The sequence below is a fragment of the Bufo bufo genome, chromosome 2 (assembly GCF_905171765.1).
Source record: "Bufo bufo chromosome 2, aBufBuf1.1, whole genome shotgun sequence".
NCBI lineage: Eukaryota > Metazoa > Chordata > Amphibia > Anura > Bufonidae > Bufo > Bufo bufo.
The window spans coordinates 678,430,581-678,452,419 of NC_053390.1; positions in this window are offsets into that span (position 1 = coordinate 678,430,581).

Sequence of the window (21,839 nt, forward strand, 5' to 3'; positions counted from 1 at the left end):
CAATTAGGGTGGGTTCACATCTGCGTTCTGGATTCCGTTCTGGCTTTCCATTTTAACATGGTTATAATGGAAAATAACGGAATCCATATGACGGAAGTCAAAACGGAAGCCTTTAAGAGGCATTCTGTTTTGATCCTCCATAATAAAAGTCTATGGGCAGCAGAACAGATTCATCCTGCTTTTCATTATGCAGGAGTCCAGTCCTGCATAACGGAAACGGGACGGATCTGTTTTGCTTCCCAAAGACTTGTATTATGATAGAATGTGAAACAGAAGCCTTTAAAAGGTATTCTGTTGTGCTTTCCGTCATAATAGCAGTCTATTGGAATCATAACGGATCCGTCCCATTTCCGTTATGCAGATTGGAGAAAAAAGTCCTGTCGACAGGACTTTGTTTTCCGTCTTGCATAGTGGGAACCAGATGGATCCGTTATGATTCCCATAGACTTGTGTTAAGACGGATCAAAACGGGAACGCCTCTTAAAGGCTTCTGTTTTGACTTCAGTCTTATGGATTCCGTTGAAAGCCAAAACGGAATCCAGAACTCAGATGTGAACCCACCCTTACAGTTTACCACACAAGTAGAGGGCACAGTTCTTAAAGGGCTTCTGTCACCCCCCAAAATACATTTTTCATTTTTGGGCTAATTAAAATCCTTATAGTGCGATTATTCAATATATAGTGCTCTTAACTTTTTCTGTGGCTTAGTTTCTTTAAAAACCGCACTTTTATAATATGTTAATTACCTCGCTACCAGCAAGTAGGGCGGTTACTTGCTGGTAGCCGCCGCATCCTCCTTTAAAAAAAAACGCCCCCTCCTCCTGTTGATTGACAGGGCCAGCGAGCACTCTCCTCCTCCGGCTGGCCCTGTCTGCAATTCAAATCCTGCGCCTTACGTGTCTTCATTCGGCGCAGGCGCTCTGAGAGAAGGACGCTCGCTTCCTCAGCACTTCCTCAGTGCGCCTGCGCCGATGACGTCTTCTCTTTCGTGTTTAGAGGTGACGTCATCGGCACAGGCACACTGAGGGAGTGCTGAGGAAGCAAGCGTCCTTCTCTCAGAGCACCTGTGCCGATTGAAGACACGTAAGGCGCAGGCGCGGGATTTGAAATGCTGACAGGGCCAGCCAGAGGAGGAGAGCGCTCGCTGGCCCTGTCAATCAACAGGAGGAGGGGGCATTTTTTTGAAAGGAGGATGCGGCAGCTACCAGCAAGTAACCGCCCTACTTGCTGGTAGCGAGGTAATTAACATATTATAAAAGTGCGGTTTTTAAAGAAACTAAGCCACATAAAAAGGTAAGAGCACTATATATTGAATAATTGCACTATAAGGATTTTAATTAGCCCAAAAATGAAAAATGACTTTTGGGGGGTGACAGAAGCCCTTTAAACACTACCTTACATATATAAAGTCAGCACATTCCAAAAATATATGTGACAGATGAGTGAAACCCTGAGATGTTAAGACTCTCACTGCACCGCTCTATGGTGCTCGTTCCATCTTCTGCACCCTTCTCATCGTTTGGCATTGTAAGCACACAGTCCCACAGTTTGGCCATCCTCTGCCATATGTGATAGCTCGCTGTAGCAATGTAATATTAGCGTAATGCGCACAAAATACAGGCGTGGGTCACTATAGTAACATTTTTCAAGCTGCTAAAAGTTTCCTGAGACTGGAGAAAATGGTTGGCACGGCAGAACATTACAATAGCTTTATATGCAGATAGAGTGCTCCAATATATTCGCAATTGCGCAAATCGGCACCAATGATGCGAATATTTTGGTGCAATATGTGCAACTTCACATTTTAACAGGTCTGACTACTTATTAGTGATTGGTGCACTAAGTGTTGTTGTGAACCTGTGACATCACAGCACTATGTATATAGCATGTATGTATGGACAGCTACACTATATCACGATCTAACCTACACTGACTATCTCCCACTATCTGTATTATATATATAAGCTAAATAACTATCTGTATTTTATATATATAAGCTAACTAACTATCTAATGTAATTACACAGGAAAGCACAGAGCACAGCAATAACACTGCTGTCTCTATCAGATCTGCAAAATACAGCATACAAGGGCTCCTGGGGAGGTTCTTATATACTAAGGGGTAGGCAACTTTCCTATTGGTTGCTAGGGATGTTGCTAAGCTCAGACAAAGACATTGCAGCCTTCTCATTGGCCCACAAGCAAGAAGGGAGGTTACGAATATATATCACTAAATGTTTGCAAATTCTCAAAGTGCCAATATTCGCGATTAATATTGGCTATTCGAATATTCGCGCCCAACACTATTCTGTGAGAGACAGCAGTGTCATTGCTGTGCTCTGTGCTTTCCACACTACATTAGATAGATAGTGTAGGTTATATAAATATAATACAGATAGTCAGTGTAGGTTATATCCTGATATAGTGTAGCTGTTGCAGTACAGTGTGTTTGGTAGTGTGATAGATTCTGCTGTCCATACAAATATGCAGACCTGCTAAAATGTGAAGTTTCACATATTGCGGCAAAATATTTGCATCCTTAGTGCCAATTAGCGCAATCGCGAATATATTGGAGCACTCTAACTGCATATAAAACCATTTTTAATGTTCTGCCATGCCAACCCCTTTCTCCAGTCTCAGGAAACTTCTAGCAGCTTGAAAAATGAAGCTATAGTGACCCACGACTGTATTTTGCGTTCATTGCATTGCCGATTTTTCGCAATCAAGAAAATAATCTCGAATTTGCGAATTCGCTAATATATGACGAATATTTGCCCAAATATTCATGAAATATCGCAAATTCGAATTTAGCCCCTGCCGCTCATCACTACTTTCAATGGGTTTGTGTTCTGCGCTTTGCTCTTTTAGTGGAACGGACATATGGATGCGGAAAGCACACAAATAATTAGTGAGACTTCTGCATCTGTATATCCGTTCTGCAAAAAGATAGAACATGTCTCTATTGGTCCGCACAATGCAGACTGCGGACCCCTCTGAAAGCAGTGGATCTGCAAAAAATGGATGCAACATAGATGTCACACATACATCATCCATATTTTGTGGATCACAAAATACGACCATGTGCATGAGGCCTTAGAGTTGAATGAAGTGTCAGTGTACATGGTTGACCGTCACTCCATTCTAACAGGGGAACACATGATCGACACTGGCCCCAGTGGTCAGACCCCCAGCGATCGGATACTTACTCCGTATCCTGAGGATTGAGGATAATTTATTTTTTTAAGATTCTTCTACATTACACAAAAACTATATTACTGGACTAAGCTGATATAACTGAAGCTGTCTTCAGTTTTAGCAGACATACTGTGATGGGATTATTCATTCATTTATTTAGTCACGCTTTTCTTATCCTAGTGTAACTCTATTCAAGCATCCATATAATTACGCTACAAAATGAATTTTCTTGTCATTTTATTCCTTTTTGAACAGACACTGCTTGTAAACTCAGACTGTTAATGGTAATTTTGCCTTCACACAGATTTTGTTGCAGAAATTTCTGCGACTGAAAATCAGTTCTGTTCATCTGAATGAGGTGGCAAGCAAGCCCCATTAAGGTCAATGGAACTGGTTTTCACTCACAGAAATCTCTGCAACAAAATCTGCAGTATGTGAAGGCATGCTAACAAGGAATTTGGCCTGGGGATGACAACACCAGATCTCACCACATATTGTGAGTAGTGTTGAGTAAAGCGAAGCATCCAAGTGGAATTCGGTCCGAATTTTAGGAAAAATGTAATTCTAAATGAAGCCGAATTTCCTTGCGCTTCATGGTAATGAACCATCTTTCCAAAAATGGTGGCTAGAGTTGTTTTGTCCTCATCCATCTGCTCGCGCAGAGATAGTCTGCTCCTCTCTTGATTGAAAAAGACCGCCAAAGGACCTGTGCTGAGCGTGATGACGTCACCACGTGTGATCATGCTGAAGCGCATGGAGACATCATCTTGCTCAGTGCAGGTCCTTCAGCAGGTCTGCCTCTGCACGAGCAAGTGGATAAGGTGAGCGATTTATTTTTATTTTTTTAAGCCCAAAAGACCATAGTGCACTAGCATATTATAATTTTGTACTGCTGTCAGACGGGTGCACTTCTGTGCAAGCGGCTGTTAAAAATGGTACCATTGATTAATAGGCTGAAAGGGGTTTTAACATAGCAATTTGTGACAAGTGAATTAGTAACATAGTAACATAGTACATAAGGCCGAAAAAATACATTTGTCCATCCAGTTCGGCCTAATCCAGAGGAAGGCAAAAAAAAAACCTGTGAGGTAGAAGCCAATTTTCCTCACTTTAGGGGAATAAAAAATTCCTTCCCGACTCCAATCAGGCAATCAGACTAACTCCCTGGATCAACGACCCCTCTCTAGTAGCTATAGCCTGTAATAATATTACGCTCCAGAAATACATCCAGGCCCCTCTTGAATTCCTTTATTGTACTCACCATCACCACCTCCTCAGGCAGAGAGTTCCATAGTCTCACTGCTCTTACCATAAAGAATCCTTTTCTATGTTTGTGTACAAACCTTCTTTCCTCCAGACGCAGAGGATGTCCCCTCGTCACAGTCACAGTCCTGGGGATAAAAAGATGATGGGATAGATCTCTGAACTGACCCCTGATATAGGGTAACAAATCAAATCTCTTGTCAAATTTTGGAGAAGCTGCTGAATGGAATTTTTCCAGACTTCGCTCATTTCTAGTTGTGAGTATGGACAATGGCTTCACAAAATCACTGGATCAATTACCTGGTTACTGCAGGGTGCAAATGATAAACTCATCCCTATGCAGAAGCACGATTTTACCTGTTTGTTGTGATCTTGCTTGTGAATATCCATAATGTGTACAAAAAAGTTTTCAGTTTGCATGAAGGCAACTAATAATGATCACCATATATTCTACTTAACAGATTATGTACTGGTGCCAATTGTAAGCTCTGTAAGAAAATAAATCATAAACACTTTGCTATACGTATAGTATAAGGCATCTTTTTGTGAGATCTGCAGTCCCTGCCAAGCACTTCTCTACGGATGTTACCGTAATGGAGAACCACGAAGATGGAAAAATAAACTTGCACACTGCTGAACACAACAACTCTTCTAGAAGCAAAAGGGCACTATAAATTATTGATGCTGCTAGTGATGGACTAGTTCAATAACTTGAGCACATGAAGTATTGCAAGCATGCCATGTGCCATGGTCTGATAATTCGAGGCTTGGATTGGAAATAAAGATGGCCTTGCGGTTCGCCCGGCAGTCGTTTTGTAGCGAACCTTGCTCGTTCGCGAATCGCTGAACACACTCCATATTTTTTTGCATAGCCCCGAAATTTGACTGATGACACATCCAATCAGCTGGGACGGGACAGCCAATTGAGATGTTTCAGCACATGGACACACTCCCTACCCTATAAATAAACCCGATCTGGCGGCCATTTTACATTCAGTCTTTTGCCAGTGTAGGGAGAGGTTGCTGTGTGGAGCAGGGACAGACTGTTAGGGACACCAAACGCTAGCTAATAGGGCCACAAAAGTCCTTTTAAGGACTGGTATAGGTGTGATATCGATAGGTGTGACATATTGAGGGGTGAGATATACTTATAATATTCTTTCTAAAATAGAAAGTATATTATAGTGCATTTGCATTGTGTAGCAGTTGTGTGCGGTTCTGCTGCGATGCTGCAGCTAGATAGAGGGACAAACGCTATTGGAATAACTAATTGCAACTGGTGTAATATACCTGTTGCCCCCCAAAAAACTGATTAAGGGGTGCAATATATCTGCTTCCAAAAAATACTGATTAAGGGCTTTGATATACCTGCTATCACAAAATATTGATTGAGGCCTGCGATAAACCGGCTTCCACAAAATATTTATTAAGGGGTTTGATATATTGGCTTCTAGAAAATATTCATTAAGGGATTCTATATACCTGTTCCACAAAATACTGATAGAGGGGATAGATATACCAGCTTCCGCAAAATATTGATTGAGGCCTGCGATACACCAGCTTCCACCTAATATTGATTAATGGGTTTGATACACCAGCTTCCAACAAATACTCATTAAGGGGTACTATATACATTTTTCCAAAAAATACTGAAAGAGGAGATGACACGGATGGTGTACAGGAAACAAGACAATACCATATAAACAATGTCTCTCTGGATCCACAACTAAGGAACAAAGGGAGACCCCTGCAATAGACCTGCCGCTCTCCCTCACTGCTCAGCCTATGCGAACACCCCAAAGGTGGATGGCCGCATATCCACGTTCCTCGGCTATCTATTACCTGAAGACCCTACAATAGTGAAGGGACACGACCACCGGCTCCCTACACTGACACGGAGGGAGTCAGGGTCACCTGGATCCAGAAAAGCCAAAATCATAAATACATAAACAGCACTTATCTTGCAGACGAATGACGAATGACGACTGACGACTGGGAACAGGGAACTGGGAACTGGGAACAGCATGCACACACACTCCAGGAAGTTGTATCAGCCGCACACTACTGCATTATGGGGAGGAACTTAAAGGATAGCGATCAGTCTAACTGCATGACAGCTGAGATAGACTAACGAGATGAGAAACTAAACCAAAACAAAGAAATTCAAGGAGGAGGATCTGAGAAGCTCCTGTGAGCGCTTCTCAGCTGTCTGGCTGTGACAGTACCCCTCCCTCTAGGAGTGGACTCCGGACACTCAAGGCCCACCTTCTCAGGATGGGACCTATGGAAAGCCCTAATGAGACGAGAGGCCTTAATGTCCGTCACTGGGACCCACATCCTCTCCTCAGGACCATAACCCTCCCAATGAACGAGGTACTGGAGGGAACCGCGGACAAGACGAGAATCCACAATCCTAGAGACCTGAAATTCAAGATTTCCATCAACCATAATCGGAGGAGGAGGCAAAGGCGAGGGTACAATAGGTTGAACATAAGGTTTCAATAAGGACTTATGAAAAACATTATGGATCTTCCAAGTCTGAGGAAGATCAAGACGGTAGGCAACAGGATTGATGACAGACAGGATCTTGTAAGGCCCAATAAACCTAGGACCCAACTTCCAGGAGGGAACCTTCAATTTGATATTCTTGGTAGACAACCACACCAGATCACCAACATTCAGGTCCGGACCAGGCACACGTCTCTTATCCGCCACACGCTTATATCTCTCACTCATGCTCTTTAGATTATCCTGAATCTTTTGCCAAATAGATGACAAAGACGAGGAGAATCTGTCCTCATCAGGCAAACCAGAAGAGCCCTCTCCCGAGAAAGTCCCAAACTGCGGATGGAACCCATATGCACCAAAAAATGGTGACTTATCAGAGGACTCCTGACGACGGTTATTTAAAGCAAACTCAGCAAGGGACAAAAAAGAACACCAATCCTCCTGATTCTCCGCCACAAAACAGCGCAGATATGTCTCCAGATTCTGATTGACGCGCTCTGTCTGGCCATTTGACTGCGGATGGAAAGCAGAAGAGAATGACAACCGAACCCCCAAGCGAGAACAGAAAGCCTTCCAGAATCTGGAAACAAACTGCGTGCCCCTATCAGAGACTATGTCTGAAGGAATCCCATGCAATTTGACAATGTGGTCAATAAATGCCTGCGCCAGCGTATTAGCATTGGGCAAACCAGGAAAAGGGATAAAATGCACCATTTTGCTAAAACGGTCCACCACCACCAGAATCACAGACTTCCCCGAGGAACGAGGCAAGTCCGTTATGAAGTCCATGGACAGATGTGTCCAAGGACGGGAAGGAATGGGCAAAGGAAGGAGAGGACCTGATGGCCGTGAATGAGGGACCTTGGCACGAGCGCAAGTCTCGCAAGCTGCCACAAAACCCTCAACCGACTTACGAAGCGCAGGCCACCAGAATCTCCGAGCGATGAGATCCAGTGTGGCTCTTGCCCCCGGGTGCCTAGCAAGGACCGTGTCATGGTGTTCTTTAAAAATCTTGTGTCTCAAAGCGAGAGGCACAAACAACCTCCCAGGAGGACAAAGATCAGGAGCTTCTGACTGGGCTGCCTGCACCTCTGCCTCCAATTCAGGAAAAAGAGCAGAGACCACCACACCTTCAGCCAAAATGGGACCCGGGTCTTCAAAATTCCCACCTCCCGGAAAACAACGTGACAGGGCATCTGCCTTCACATTCTTAACCCCAGGGCGGAACGTAACAACAAAATTAAACCTTGAAAAGAACAAAGACCATCTGGCCTGTCTCGGGTTCAGACGCTTGGCTGACTCCAAGTAGGCCAGATTTTTATGGTCAGTAAACACAGTAATAGGGTGTCTGGCTCCCTCTAGCCAATGGCGCCATTCCTCAAAAGCCAACTTGATGGCCAACAATTCCCTATCTCCCACATCATAATTTCTCTCTGCGGAGGAGAGTTTCTTTGAGAAAAAGGCACACGGTTGCCATTTGGCAGGAGAGGAACCCTGAGACAAGACCGCACCCACCCCTACCTCAGAAGCATCAACCTCAACTATGAAGGGTAACGAAATATCAGGTTGTACTAGGATGGGAGCTGAAGCAAAACTCTCCTTGATATTAGAAAAGGCCTTACGCGCCTCTACCGACCAGGAAGAAAAATCTACCCCCTTTCTGGTCATATCAGTGAGTGGTTTAACAACAGAGGAATAATTCAAAATAAATTTCCTGTAATAATTGGCAAAGCCCAAAAAACGCATCAGCGCCTTCTGATTCTCAGGAAGCTCCCACTCAAGCACAGCGCGGACCTTCTCGGGGTCCATGCGAAAACCAGAAGCGGAGACAAGAAACCCCAGAAATTGGATTTCTGGAACCGCAAACACACATTTTTCCAGTTTCGCGTATAATTTATTCTCCCGCAGGATGAGCAAGACCTGACGTAAGTGTTCCTTATGAGTCTTGAAATCAGGAGAAAAAATCAAAATGTCATCCAAATACACTAATACAAATTTTCCCATTAAATGATAAAAAATGCTGTTGACGAAATGCTGAAAAACGGCTGGAGCATTCATCAAACCAAAAGGCATAACCAAATTCTCAAAATGGCCCTCAGGGGTATTGAAAGCCGTCTTCCATTCGTCTCCTTCTCTGACCCTAACCAGGTTGTATGCCCCTCTTAGGTCTAATTTGGAAAAGACTTTAGCCCCAACAACCTGGTTAAACAGGTCCGGGATCAGAGGAAGCGGATAAGGATCACGAATAGTGATACTGTTCAGCTCCCTGAAATCCAGACAAGGTCTTAAAGAACCATCTTTTTTCTTAACAAAGAAAAAACCAGCGGCAACAGGTGACTTCGAGGGTCGTATGTGTCCTTTTCTCAGACTCTCAGAGATATAAGCCCGCATAGCGACCCTCTCAGGTTGGGAGAGATTGTATAAACGAGATTTAGGCAGCTTGGCGCCTGGGATGAGATTAATAGGGCAATTATACTCCCTGTGCGGAGGCAAACCCTGAACTCCACTCTCAGAGAAGACATCCAAAAATTCAGAGAGGAAAGGTGGTACAGTCTTAGTAGAAACCTCAGAAACAGATGTTATGAGGCAATTCTCTCTGCAAAAGTTACTCCAACCATTTATTTGCCTCGCTTGCCAATCAATGGTGGGGTTATGTTTAGTGAGCCAGGGTAGCCCCAACACTAGAGGAGTAGGCAAACCGCTAAGGACGAAACATGACACATCCTCAACATGAGCATCACTCACAATTAAACGGATATTGTGAACTATGCCCTTTAATGATTTCTGAGAAAGTGGAGCTGAATCAATAGCAAAAACAGGAATATCCTTTCCCAAAGTGCATACCTGGAAACCATGAGTTATTGCAAATTGATTATCGATGAGGTTGACAGCTGCTCCACTATCCACAAAAATCTCACAAAAAATGCTCTTGCTCTCTAGCGCCACCCTAGCAGGCAGGACAAAACGGGAACTACAAGCAAACGGAAAATCTTCAATTTCCGCCTCAACCCTGCCAATAGTAACAGACGGAACATTTTTAAAAGATTTTTTCCTTTTTGTCTCTTTATTACTCCCAGAAAACTGCCTGAATCTCCTAGAGGGACAAACATTTGCCAGATGATTTATACCTCCACAACAAAAACAAACCCTCCCCTGCGGGCTGAATCTTCTATTGTCAGAGGCAAACAACCCCAGCTGCATGGACTCCTGCTCAGAAGGGGCTGACAGCGACTGAGACCCCTGTGCACAGAATGAGACCGCTGCACTGTCCCGGGACTGAGTATGACAGGAAGGAGAGATCTCTCCTCTCTCTCTAAGACGCCTGTCAATACGAACAGCCTGAGACATAGCAGAATCCAAGGAGGTAGGTCTTTCATGAAAGGCAAATGCATCTTTCAATCCCTCTGAAAGACCATAGCAAAATTGACTTCGGAGTGCAGCATCATTCCAACCCGTATCTGCTGCCCATCTCCGAAATTCTGAACAGTATATCTCTGCGGATTGTTTACCCTGGCATAACAGACCTAGTCTAGACTCAGCCAGAGCAATACGATCCGGATCATCATATATCTGACCCAGGGCTAAAAAGAATTCATCCACTGAACGAAGGGGCCGTGCCCCCTCCGGCAGCGAAAAGGCCCAGGACTGAGCGTTACCCCTGAGCAGCGATATAATGATCCCCACCCTCCGTTCTTCATCACCAGAAGAATGGGGAAGAAGGCGAAAATGGAGTTTACAAGCCTCTCTAAAACGCACAAAATTCTCACTACCCCCGGAGAACGTATCCGGGAGCGAGATCTTAGGCTCAGCACAAACTCCATGAACGCAAGCTGAACCGGTCACTTGAAACTGAGAAAAAGTCTTACGGAGATCAGCTACCTCCAAAGAAAGCGTTCAGCCAAAAGTGAAACCGGATCCATGCTTGAGACGGTTTTGGCGGCTGATAATGACACGGATGGTGTACAGGAAACAAGACAATACCATATAAACAATGTCTCTCTGGATCCACAACTAAGGAACAAAGGGAGACCCCTGCAATAGACCTGCCGCTCTCCCTCACTGCTCAGCCTATGCGAACACCCCAAAGGTGGATGGCCGCATATCCACGTTCCTCGGCTATCTATTACCTGAAGACCCTACAATAGTGAAGGGACATGACCACCGGCTCCCTACACTGACACGGAGGGAGTCAGGGTCACCTGGATCCAGAAAAGACAAAATCATAAATACATAAACAGCACTTATCTTGCAGACGAATGACGACTGACGACTGGGAACTGGGAACTGGGAACAGCATGCACACACACTCCAGGAAGTTGTATCAGCCGCACACTACTGCATTATGGGGAGGAACTTAAAGGGTAGCGATCAGTCTAACTGCATGACAGCTGAGATAGACTAACGAGATGAGAAACTAAACCAAAACAAAGAAATTCAAGGAAGAGGATCTGAGAAGCTCCTGTGAGCGCTTCTCAGCTGTCTGGCTGTGACAGGAGATTGATATACCATATTCCACCAAATATTGATTGAGGAGACCTGCGATACACGACTTCTACCAAATATTGATTAAGGGGTTTGATATACCTGCTTCCAGCAAATACTCATTAAGGGGTTCTATATACCTATTTCCACAAAATACTGATAGAGGGGATTGATATACCGGTCTTCCACCAAACATTGATTAAGGGGTTTGATATAGCAGCTTCCAGCAATTACTCATTAAGGAATTCTATATACCTGTTTCCACAAAATACTGATAGAGAGGACTGATATACCGGCTTCCACCAAATATTGATTGAGGCTTGCGATACACCAGCTTCCACCAATATTGATTAAGAGGTTTGATATACCAGCTTCCAGCAAATATTCATTATGGGGTTCTATATACCTGTTTCCACAAAATACTGATAGAGGGTATTGATAAACCGGCTTCCACCAAAAATGAATTGAGGCCTGTGATACACCGGCTTCCACAAATACTGCTCTTCTATAGGGACTTTGTTACAGGGTCATTTTGAAAGTGACAGACAGAGGAAGAGGCAGGGGTGGTAGGGGTAGGGTAAGTGTACCAGGCCGGAGCCTCAGTGGTAATTTGGAGAAGGTACATGCGATTACGTCAAAGGACACACCAGAGTTGGTTGAGTGGCTCACTGAGCGTTCTGCTTCTGCACCCTCCTCATCCTCTGTATCTGCACCCTCCTCACTCTCTGCTGTGTGCACCCCCCAAAGACACCACCACCATAGCCCCTCCAATCTAATCAGAGGAATTATTTTCCCATCCGTTCCCAGACCTTTCCGATGGGCAGCCATTCTTGGCATCGGATCAGGTAGAGAAGGTAGCATTGGACGCCACCCAGCGGTCTGACGACAGTACCCAGAACAGCCCAAGGACGGAGGTCCCCGCTGTTGCTGCCTACTCTTAGATCTCTAATGTCAGAGGTGCTGAAGGGGACGATGATGACGTGTCGATGGATGTCACGTGGGTGCCCACAAGAGAGGAAGAGGAGGGAAGTTCAAAGGAAGAGACAGAGCAGCAGATAGGGGGTAGAAAGAGGAGAAGCAGGCAGAACTTGCAGTGCACAGGAGGCAAAAAGCAGAAATCTGGTGCTCCCAGGACGCACATGGCTCCGCAGTATGGACTTTTTTTTACGTGTCAGCTGCTTACAATAGTGTTGCCATCTGCAGCCTGTGCTGTCAACGCATAAGTCGCTGTAAGCCCAACACTCACCTAGGGGCGACCACCTTAGAAAGGCACCTGGCCTTCCATCATCGAGCCCAGTAGGAGCAACACTGTCAGAACCCACAAAGACACACTCCTGGTACTCCACGTCCTGCCTCTTCTCCTTCCCCTTCTCTTCTCTCCTCCCATTTGTCCTCCTCTCCACCTTCCACCATGCCGTCATCGCGTTCATCTGGCAAAAGGCAGGCTTCCGTGGCCCAAATGTTCGAGTGAAAAAAGATGATGATGCCGGATAACCCTCTTGCCCAATGGCTGACCTCCAGCTTGTCGGAACTACTAGCACACCAACTACTGCCATATAAATTGGTGGACTCGGAGGCCTTTAGAAAATTTGTGGCCATTGGCACACCGCAATGGAAGGTACCCGGAAGGAAATATTTCTCCCAGAAGGGCATCCCAGAGATATATGGCCACGTTCATTGCAGCATGTGTTTTATAGTAGATAAATTTACTTGAAAAAGAAATGGCTCCGGATTCAAATAGAGGTCCTCTTTAAAACTTCTTCTTTATTTACCATTCATTTACAGCAGACAGCCACTTGGTACACAAGACAAGTTGACGCGTTTTGGGTACTAGACCCTTAGTCATAACAATACAGCACAGTGAAACACAAAAATTTAAATGGATTTTAAGCCCACCCCTCCAAGCTTCTGGGGAGGAGAGCACCTTTTCATTGGTTGTTTCACTGCGGTGAACACCCATCATCTAGACTGCTAATCACAGAGTAGATGTCTTTCACATTATGCTGAAATTCTCCCTTACAATCTTTTGAAAATTCTGACCACTCCTGTAGTTTTCCAATCAAAAGTTATATCAATTGTAACACTACAGGGGTGGTTTACATTATCTGCTGCACTGAATGTGACTTGCTGTATGTTGGGAGTACAATGCGAAAATTCAGAAATCGGCTATTGGAGTATCTAAATTATATTAATAATCCAAACGCATTGAATATCTCCAATGCAGCAAGACATTTTGTGCAGATGCACACCCGCAGATTTAAAAGCTTTAATGCTTTTGCAATTGAGAAGGTAATTGCACCCCCAAGAGGTGGGGACCACCGGAAAAAACTTCTCCTGCGGGAGGCGTTTTGGATATTTAGATTAAATACTAGAGTCCCGGCTAGTTTAAACTTAAAAAGGGAGCTAATGTACATCTACCAGTAAAATTGCTGAAAGGATGTAATGTTTTCATATTTATATTTATTTTTATTTATATATACCTTCCTCCTAGGGGCAATAAACAGATCCCTTATGTTGAGAATCTATTGGCATGAATAAGGTCATTTTAGGAATGTCACCATATGTTTTTATATGTAGTACATCTTTCACATTGTGCGGTTTTTCTTCCTTCCATTATCTAGCCAAATATAATTAGGCACACCCCATATGGGGTTAATGGATCTGAGAATTTCAGCATAATGTGAAAGACATCTACTCTGTGATTAGCAGTCTAGATGATGGGTGTTCACCGCAGTGAAACAACCAATGAAAAGGTGCTCTCCTCCCCAGAAGCTTGGAGGGGTGGGCTTAAAATCCATTAAAATTTTTGTGTTTCACTGTGCTGTATTGTTACGGCTAAGGGTCTAGTACCCGAAACGCGTCAACTTGTCTTGTGTACCAAGTGGCTGTCTGCTGTAAATGAATGGTAAATAAAGAAGAAGTTTTAAAGAGGACCTCTATTTGAATCCAGAACCATTTCTTTTTCAAGTTTCTTGCTGATTGCAAAGGGGACCCACCCCTAAGGTTCAGGAGTCGGGTGAACATATTTGACCAGGAAGGTAAGCTGGATAAAGTGTTTTATTAGATAAATTTACTATTTGAACCAGTTAAATGCAAATTACACATTACATAGAAATTGCACTGCCAACACTGCATTATTTCCAATATAAATTGTCAATAGCAGTGTGCAGTGTGTTTACAGAAGGGGAAGGACATTTAATTGCTCCTCTGTCTTTAAATTAAAAAAACACACCTCCAATTTCTCTACTACCATTCAATAATCTGTGTGTAGCAAACCTGTGACTTTTCATTTAAGAAACCCCTGACTGACACTGTGGGCAGAGGCTCAAAACATGCCTATGCCAAGCTTGGCTGCCAACAGCTCTATGCACAGTGTTAATAGCATTTTGCACATGTGGCAGTTTTTCTCCACAGTGCCAGAAGACAAAAATATTGTTGTGTGCAACATAGCAAATCTCAAATTAGTATGTCAGTTATATAGTTTTCCACTGCTCTGCACAATATTTACTGGTTAGAATGGTCTCCTGACAGTACACAGATCAGAAGGTGTCATCCTTTGGAGATCCCAGTGGTCAGTAGTTTTGAGGAAACTTAGAAGAAAGTAGTCAATTTCCCTGCAATATTCTAACAGGGAAAATTAAGAAACCACTCTTCTAACTCTCTAAGAGAAGGAACAGAGAGGACCATGGGTTCCAAACTACAGTATATTAAAATAAGCATTCTAAACTAGACAATCTCTTTAATTTTAATTGAATCTATGGTTAACTATGAATACAAAAATGATACTAAATATCAGGAAAACATTTACTTTATGTGCCTTGTCTTAAAGCATACCAGATCAGCTTGCTTCCAGGATACTAGTTGTTAGACTGAAAGCCCCCATACATATAAGTGTATTATCAGCCATACCCACCAACACCCTAATGTGTGTGGGGAGCTCCCGACTTTCTTTGACAGATAATGTGGGGGGAGAAAAGTACTATTAAGCGTAATAAAGCCACCATTCAAAGAGTTTTGCAGCAGATTTCTCCTCTCTCCCTGTGGACTATGCAAATTGGAAGGCAGTTGGGGGAAATCGCTGTTGGCCAAGCGAGTTACCAGCTAACTGCTATTAAATGTGCATATTCTTTTGAATAGATTTTATATCCCTACTCAGAATATGGATACTATTACTGTCATACTTCACCAAAATTTTTGCTACACATAGTATTAAGGAAATAGCAACATCCCTGCAATGCTGCAGTCACTTTTCCTAGATGACATTCAGACTTCCAACCTGAACAATAATTTTTAAAGGGAATTTATTATCAAAACTAGTGATAAGCAAATTTTTCTAAAATTCGATTCGGATGCTTCTCTGAACTTCGACAAGAAATTTGGATTTGTTATGAAGTACCTTGTCACAAATGAAATTCCATTTTATGTAATGGGCACAATGATAGGGAATGGTGATCACGCCGCCCCCCATCATTGAACCCCTCAGATGCTGCATTCAACGCTGAACGCGGCATCTTAGGGTCACATTGAGCCCTTTCTGGGGTCAATTAGCGGTTGATCACCTTGTCGTTGGTGGACAGGCAGAAATAATTTTGTACAAAATGTATTTGCTAAGAATCGCACATTTATAACATAGCGTTAGCACAAGTATATTTTCTATAGTGATTATGCACAATGGGTGTTTGCAGAGTGCTGTTGCATTGTGTTTGATTTTGATATTGTACTGTAAGGCCCGCTGCACGTATATCAGTTGTGGTAGGCCAGTTGTTTTAGGTCAGAAGCCGGGTAAAAAGTATATATGTGAACAGCAATTCAGTGCCCAGATTCAGAGTCTATAGAATGATAGCGCTGGACAGAAAAAAATAGCCTGCAGTGTTTCTTAGCAGGTGCTATTAGACATCCGATGTCATAAGTGACATGGATACATGTGCATGATCCTGGGATCAGTTCTAGCTTCAGTTTCTCTCTAGCATTTTCTGCACAACGCCATAGGGGAACTGAGCTGGATGACCCGATATATGTGAAGTGAGCCTAAATTACATTCTACCCTTAAAATTTTTTGGTGATGTTTTTTAATATTCTATTGCCACTATCTGCATTTATAAAAAAATAAATAAATAGAAAAAGAAATCTTGCAGATTTCAACCTGTTTACTAAATTTGGCTTCACCGCAAATAGAATTTTCCCTGAAATTCGTGGACTTAAAATCACTCAACACTACTCACAACCAACACAGAAACTTCCTGTTTTCGAGAGATCACTTCTTTTCAAGCCTCTCATTGCATGTCATAAGGCTGGAGGAAGATAATACAGAATAATATCATAAATATGACAGCTCACCTCTCCATGTCCTGGTCTGGGGGGGTTCTGTACAGTGACATCTTCACATGACAAGGGGAATATCCACATTTCCCTCTGGAAGTAAATAGGCCATTTCTGACTGCAAGTTCTTATGTCCATGTGGCTGCTGTAAAACAAATCTCAGAATAGCAGTTCAGCCATGAAAGCTGTCCCCTTCTGGCATTGCTGCAGTAGAGGGGGAGTAACGGCTGCCGGAGCACACTTGCCTTAAGAACTAACTATTAGTAACAGTGTGGTTCTTAGCGCAGGATTCTCTTTAGGCTGAGTTCACAACAGCGTTGCGGTTAAAGGTGCGTTGCGGGAACATGCACGATTTTTCCGCGCGAGTGCAAAACATTGTAATGCGTTTTGCACTTGCGTGTGAAAAATCGCGCATGTTTGGTACCCAAACCGGAACTTCTTCACAGAAGTCCGGGCTTGGGATCGGTGTTCTGTAGATATAACATGGTTATAAGGGAAAATAATAGCATTCTGAATACAGAATGCATAGTAAAATAGCGTTGGAGGGGTTAAATTTTTTTTTTTTTTAACTCACCTTAATCCACTTGCTCGCGCAGCCCGGCATCTCTTCTGTCTTCATCTTAGCTGTGTGCAGGAAAAGGACGTGTGGTGACGTCACTCCGGTCATCACATGGTCCGTCACATGATCTTTTACCATGGTGATGGATCATGTGATGACCAGAGTGAGGTCACCATAGGTCCTTTTCCTGCACACAGCTAAGATGAAGACAGAAGAGATGCCGGGCTGAGTGACAAAGTGGATTAAGGGCTCTTTCACACCTGCGTTCTTTTCTTCCGGCATGGAGTTCCGTCGTCGGGGCTCTATGCCGGAAGAATCCTGATCAGGATTATCCCCATGCATTCTGAATGGAGTGAAATCCCTTCAGGATGCATCAGGATGTCTTCAGTTCCGGAACGGAACATTTTTTGGCCGGAGAAAATACCGCAGCATGCTGCGCTTTTTGCTCCGGCCAAAAATCCTGAAGACTTGCCGCAAGGCCGGATCCGGAATTAATGCCCATTGAAAGGCATTGATCCGGATCCGGCCTTAAGCTAAACGTCGTTTTGGCGCATTGCCGGATCCGACGTTTAGCTTTTTCTGAATGGTTACCATGGCTGCCGGGACGCTAAAGTCGGGGAGCGGGGGAGCAGCATACTTACCGTCCGTGCGGCTCCCGGGGCGCTCCAGAGTGACGTCAGGGCGCCCCAAGCGCATGGATCACGTGATCGCATAGCACGTCATCCATGCGCATGGAGGCGCTCTGACGTCATTCTGGAGCGCCCCGGGAGCCGCGCGGACTGTAAGTATACCGCTCCCCCGCTCCCCGCTCCTACTATGGCAACCAGGACTTTAATAGCGTCCTGGCTGCCATAGTAACACTGAAAGCATTTTGAAGACGGATCCGTCTTCAAATGCTTTCAGTACACTTGCGTTTTTCCGGATCCGGCGTGTAATTCCGGCAAGTGGAGTACACGCCGGATCCGGACAATGCAAGTGTGAAAGAGCCCTAAGGTGAGTTAAATTATTATTATTATTTTTTTAACCCCTCCAGCGCTATTTTACTATGCATTCTGTATTCAGAATGCCATTATTTTCCCATATATATATATATATATATATATATATATATAACCATGTTATAAGGGAAAATAATAATGATCGGTTCTCCATCCCAATCGTCTCCTAGCAACCGTGCGTGAAAATCGCACCGCATCCGCACTTGCTTGCTGATGCTTGCGATTTTCACGCAGCCCCATTCACTTCTATAGGGCCTGCGTTGCGTGGAAAACGCACAATATAGAGCATGCTGCGATTTTCACGCAACGCATAAGTGATGCGTGAAAATCACAGCTCATTTGCACAGCCCCATAGAAATGAATGGGTCCAGATTCAGTGCAGGTGCAATGCGTTCACCTCCCGCATTGCACCCGCGCGGAATACTCGCCCGTGTGAACTCAGCCTTACAGCTGGGGTAAGAGGAAGCTTCAATCCTGGCTGTTAACCCATTGATTGCCCCAGCCATACAGCAACCCGGGGTATCCATCTGCTGTTAGCCCTATACAGGAATATGCTAATACATTATAGGTTTGAAATAAAATCATAAAAGAGTAATCCCATAATGAGAATAAAAATCTTATGAGTAATGTAATTGAAAAAACTGAAATGTAAAAATGTAATGAAAAAACAAAAACAAAATATTGCCATTATTTGCTGTTAAATACATTATATTATGCACACATTAAATAAAATAAAATCTACACAGGTGTTCACAAGACTATAGCAATCTGAAGAATTTAATTTAGATTATTTTGTTTTAAACATGCATGGTGTAAAAACTAAATTGTATATTTAAACCCCAAATAAAGCAAAAAAATTATAACATTTTGCCCACATAAAACAAAGTCTCAAATAATGAATAGATTAAAAAAGTATGACTGCTGGAATACAGAGAGGCAAAAAACAAAAACAATTGGCTGGTCATTATGGCCATTTTAGGCCTGGTCATTAAGGGGTCAAGCAGCTGTAGAAATTAGTAGGTCCTTGATGGAATCGTGTTATAGAACAGACTATAACACTATTTTATACCGAAAAAATGAATGGAGTTGTGTGTAGAATAGAACGAATATAAAATTGTTTCACGGTTTATTGTTTTCCTCATTAACCCTTTCATGACCGGGCCCAAAAAAGGACTGAATGTCCAGGCAACTTTTTGTGATTATGTGGTGGTTTAGTGACGGTAGCTTTTTTATTTGTTTGATTACCAAAATAAGTTTTGTGATTTTTGTATTTTTTTTTTACTGGACTTTTTATTAGAGTGTTTATGAGAGTTTTTTTTTTTTTGGGGGGTTTAATTTGGAGTAAAACTGCTATTATTAAAAAGTAATTTTTGTTTTAATTATAGCTTTTTATTTTTTAAATGTTAAAACTAACAAAAAAATTAATTATTGCAATGGGTGCACTATTTTGTGATGATCGATTTCATATATAACATGTATAGGTTTGAGAAAACGGGGTGACTATGGTGACGGTTTCTGTTAGCGACTGCATTTTATTTATTTTTTAAATTTTTTTATTTGTATCTGTGGGGATTCGCTCTAATAGTTTGGATAAGCGGGTGTAGTACAGAGGCAAAGTACAAGTTCGTAATTCAAATGTCCGTGTTTATTCACACATAAGGTCAAACAAAAAACACTCTTTGCAGGGTTGGTGTTTGTTCACACTGAGTAGAAAGTTCATGCATAACAAAAAATGTCACCTTGTCGGCATCCAGCAGTCTAAATGCAGGCTTTAGGTGGCCTGCTCTCTCAACACACGGGTCTCAGCTTTTCAGCCCAGCACAGGGCTCAGATCACAACACACATGGCATTCCCTGCTGCTGAGCCCAGCTGCCTATTTAAGGATAGCCAGGTGCTGTCAAAACCCATCCTGGAACGTGGGGAGTAGTCACCCACCCAGCACTTTGACTACTCCCAATAAGAGCCGTCCCGGGTCAGCTTTTTACAGCCATACTAAATAGCAAAAGTGTCAATCAGCATTAGCTGCCTCTGACACATGAAAATACCAGTTCTTACTTCACCGAGGCCAGGAACCTCTGTGACACATACCTACCATCAATGATGACCCCTTGTACCTTCCTACAATGTTTTATTATTATAGTTTTTTTACTGGAATTAAAGCGCTGCCTGCACGTGTATATACATGCTATCTGCAGGGGGCATGTGCAGATAGGACATTATATTCACAGTTGGGAAATGGTTAAGAAAGAAAGTCTATGGTTTTCTGAAGCATTAAAAGGTCACTAGACTGAACCATTGTGAAATGTTAATAACCTACTGCGGATACACAGTATCAATGGGCTGTAAACTATTTAAAAACAGCCCAAGTCCTTGCTAGATTTTTTCAAATTTTTGAAAGAACCTTGTGAACTAAGGGTTTATTGTAAACACTTTTACACCAACATCTCAGTCCGAGCCACACTTCATTCTGTGTATCACAGTAATGTACAGTACCCCGGAGGAGAAGTTTGCTGTGAAAGAAAAGAATTCTTCTATTACAAGGATCATTAAGCAACATGCTTAGTTCAGTTTGTGCTCTAAATACAGACATTATAGTTGGTGCTGCTCTACTACCTTACAAAATAACTTTATATTGCTTTCTGTTTTACTACCATTTCTGCTCTATAATCCTCTTGGTTTTAACACTTTTACTACCAGGAAGCCTGAACTATATTTCTAAATGTGTTTAGCTTGGCAACCATCCTATTTCCTCAGAATGATCGTGTATGAATGCAGCCATTATTGCACAATAAAAAAAGTGGGGAAACTGTAATGTACTTCTGTTTTACTCATGTCTCTATTAAGCTGAGAAGGCTGAGAACCTTACAAGGTGAATGCATATAACCTAGTTTATAGAATAGCTTATTCTATACTTAAAGTACAACTGCTGAATAGTACTATTTTGATGCCTCGCATATTTTTCATCATTTTCATGTTTATTACTTCAGTATCATAATGACATAATACAGAATGAACCAGTTTTGTTCATGCTATTACAGAGCTAACCATAGATGAAACTTGAAAAATTAGAATATCGTGCAAAAGTTCATTTATTTCAGTAATGCAACTTACCGTATTTTTCGCCCCATAAGACGCACTCCCCCCCCTAAAAGTGGGGGGGAAATGCCCCTGCGTCTTATGGGGCGAATGCTGCCATTTTACATCGCAGTCTGCGATGCTGCAGCATCGCAGACTGCGATGTATCAGCTGGAAGGGGGAGGGAGGAGGGGCTGGTGTCATGCAAATGCTGGGCTGGTGCAGTCACTGTACTCCGGCCCCACCGCTCACTAACTTCCTTAATGCCTAAACCTTTTATAATAATAGCTTTCATTGAAGTTCCAATCCTCAGCCCCATCTGTACTACTTACTAAATGTCCTGTAGCAGGCAGAGCAGGGCGGGCGGCCGGCCGTAACTCACTGACGTCACTTGCCTGCGCCGCCTACTTCATTCATAAAGTAGGTGGCGCAGGCACGTGA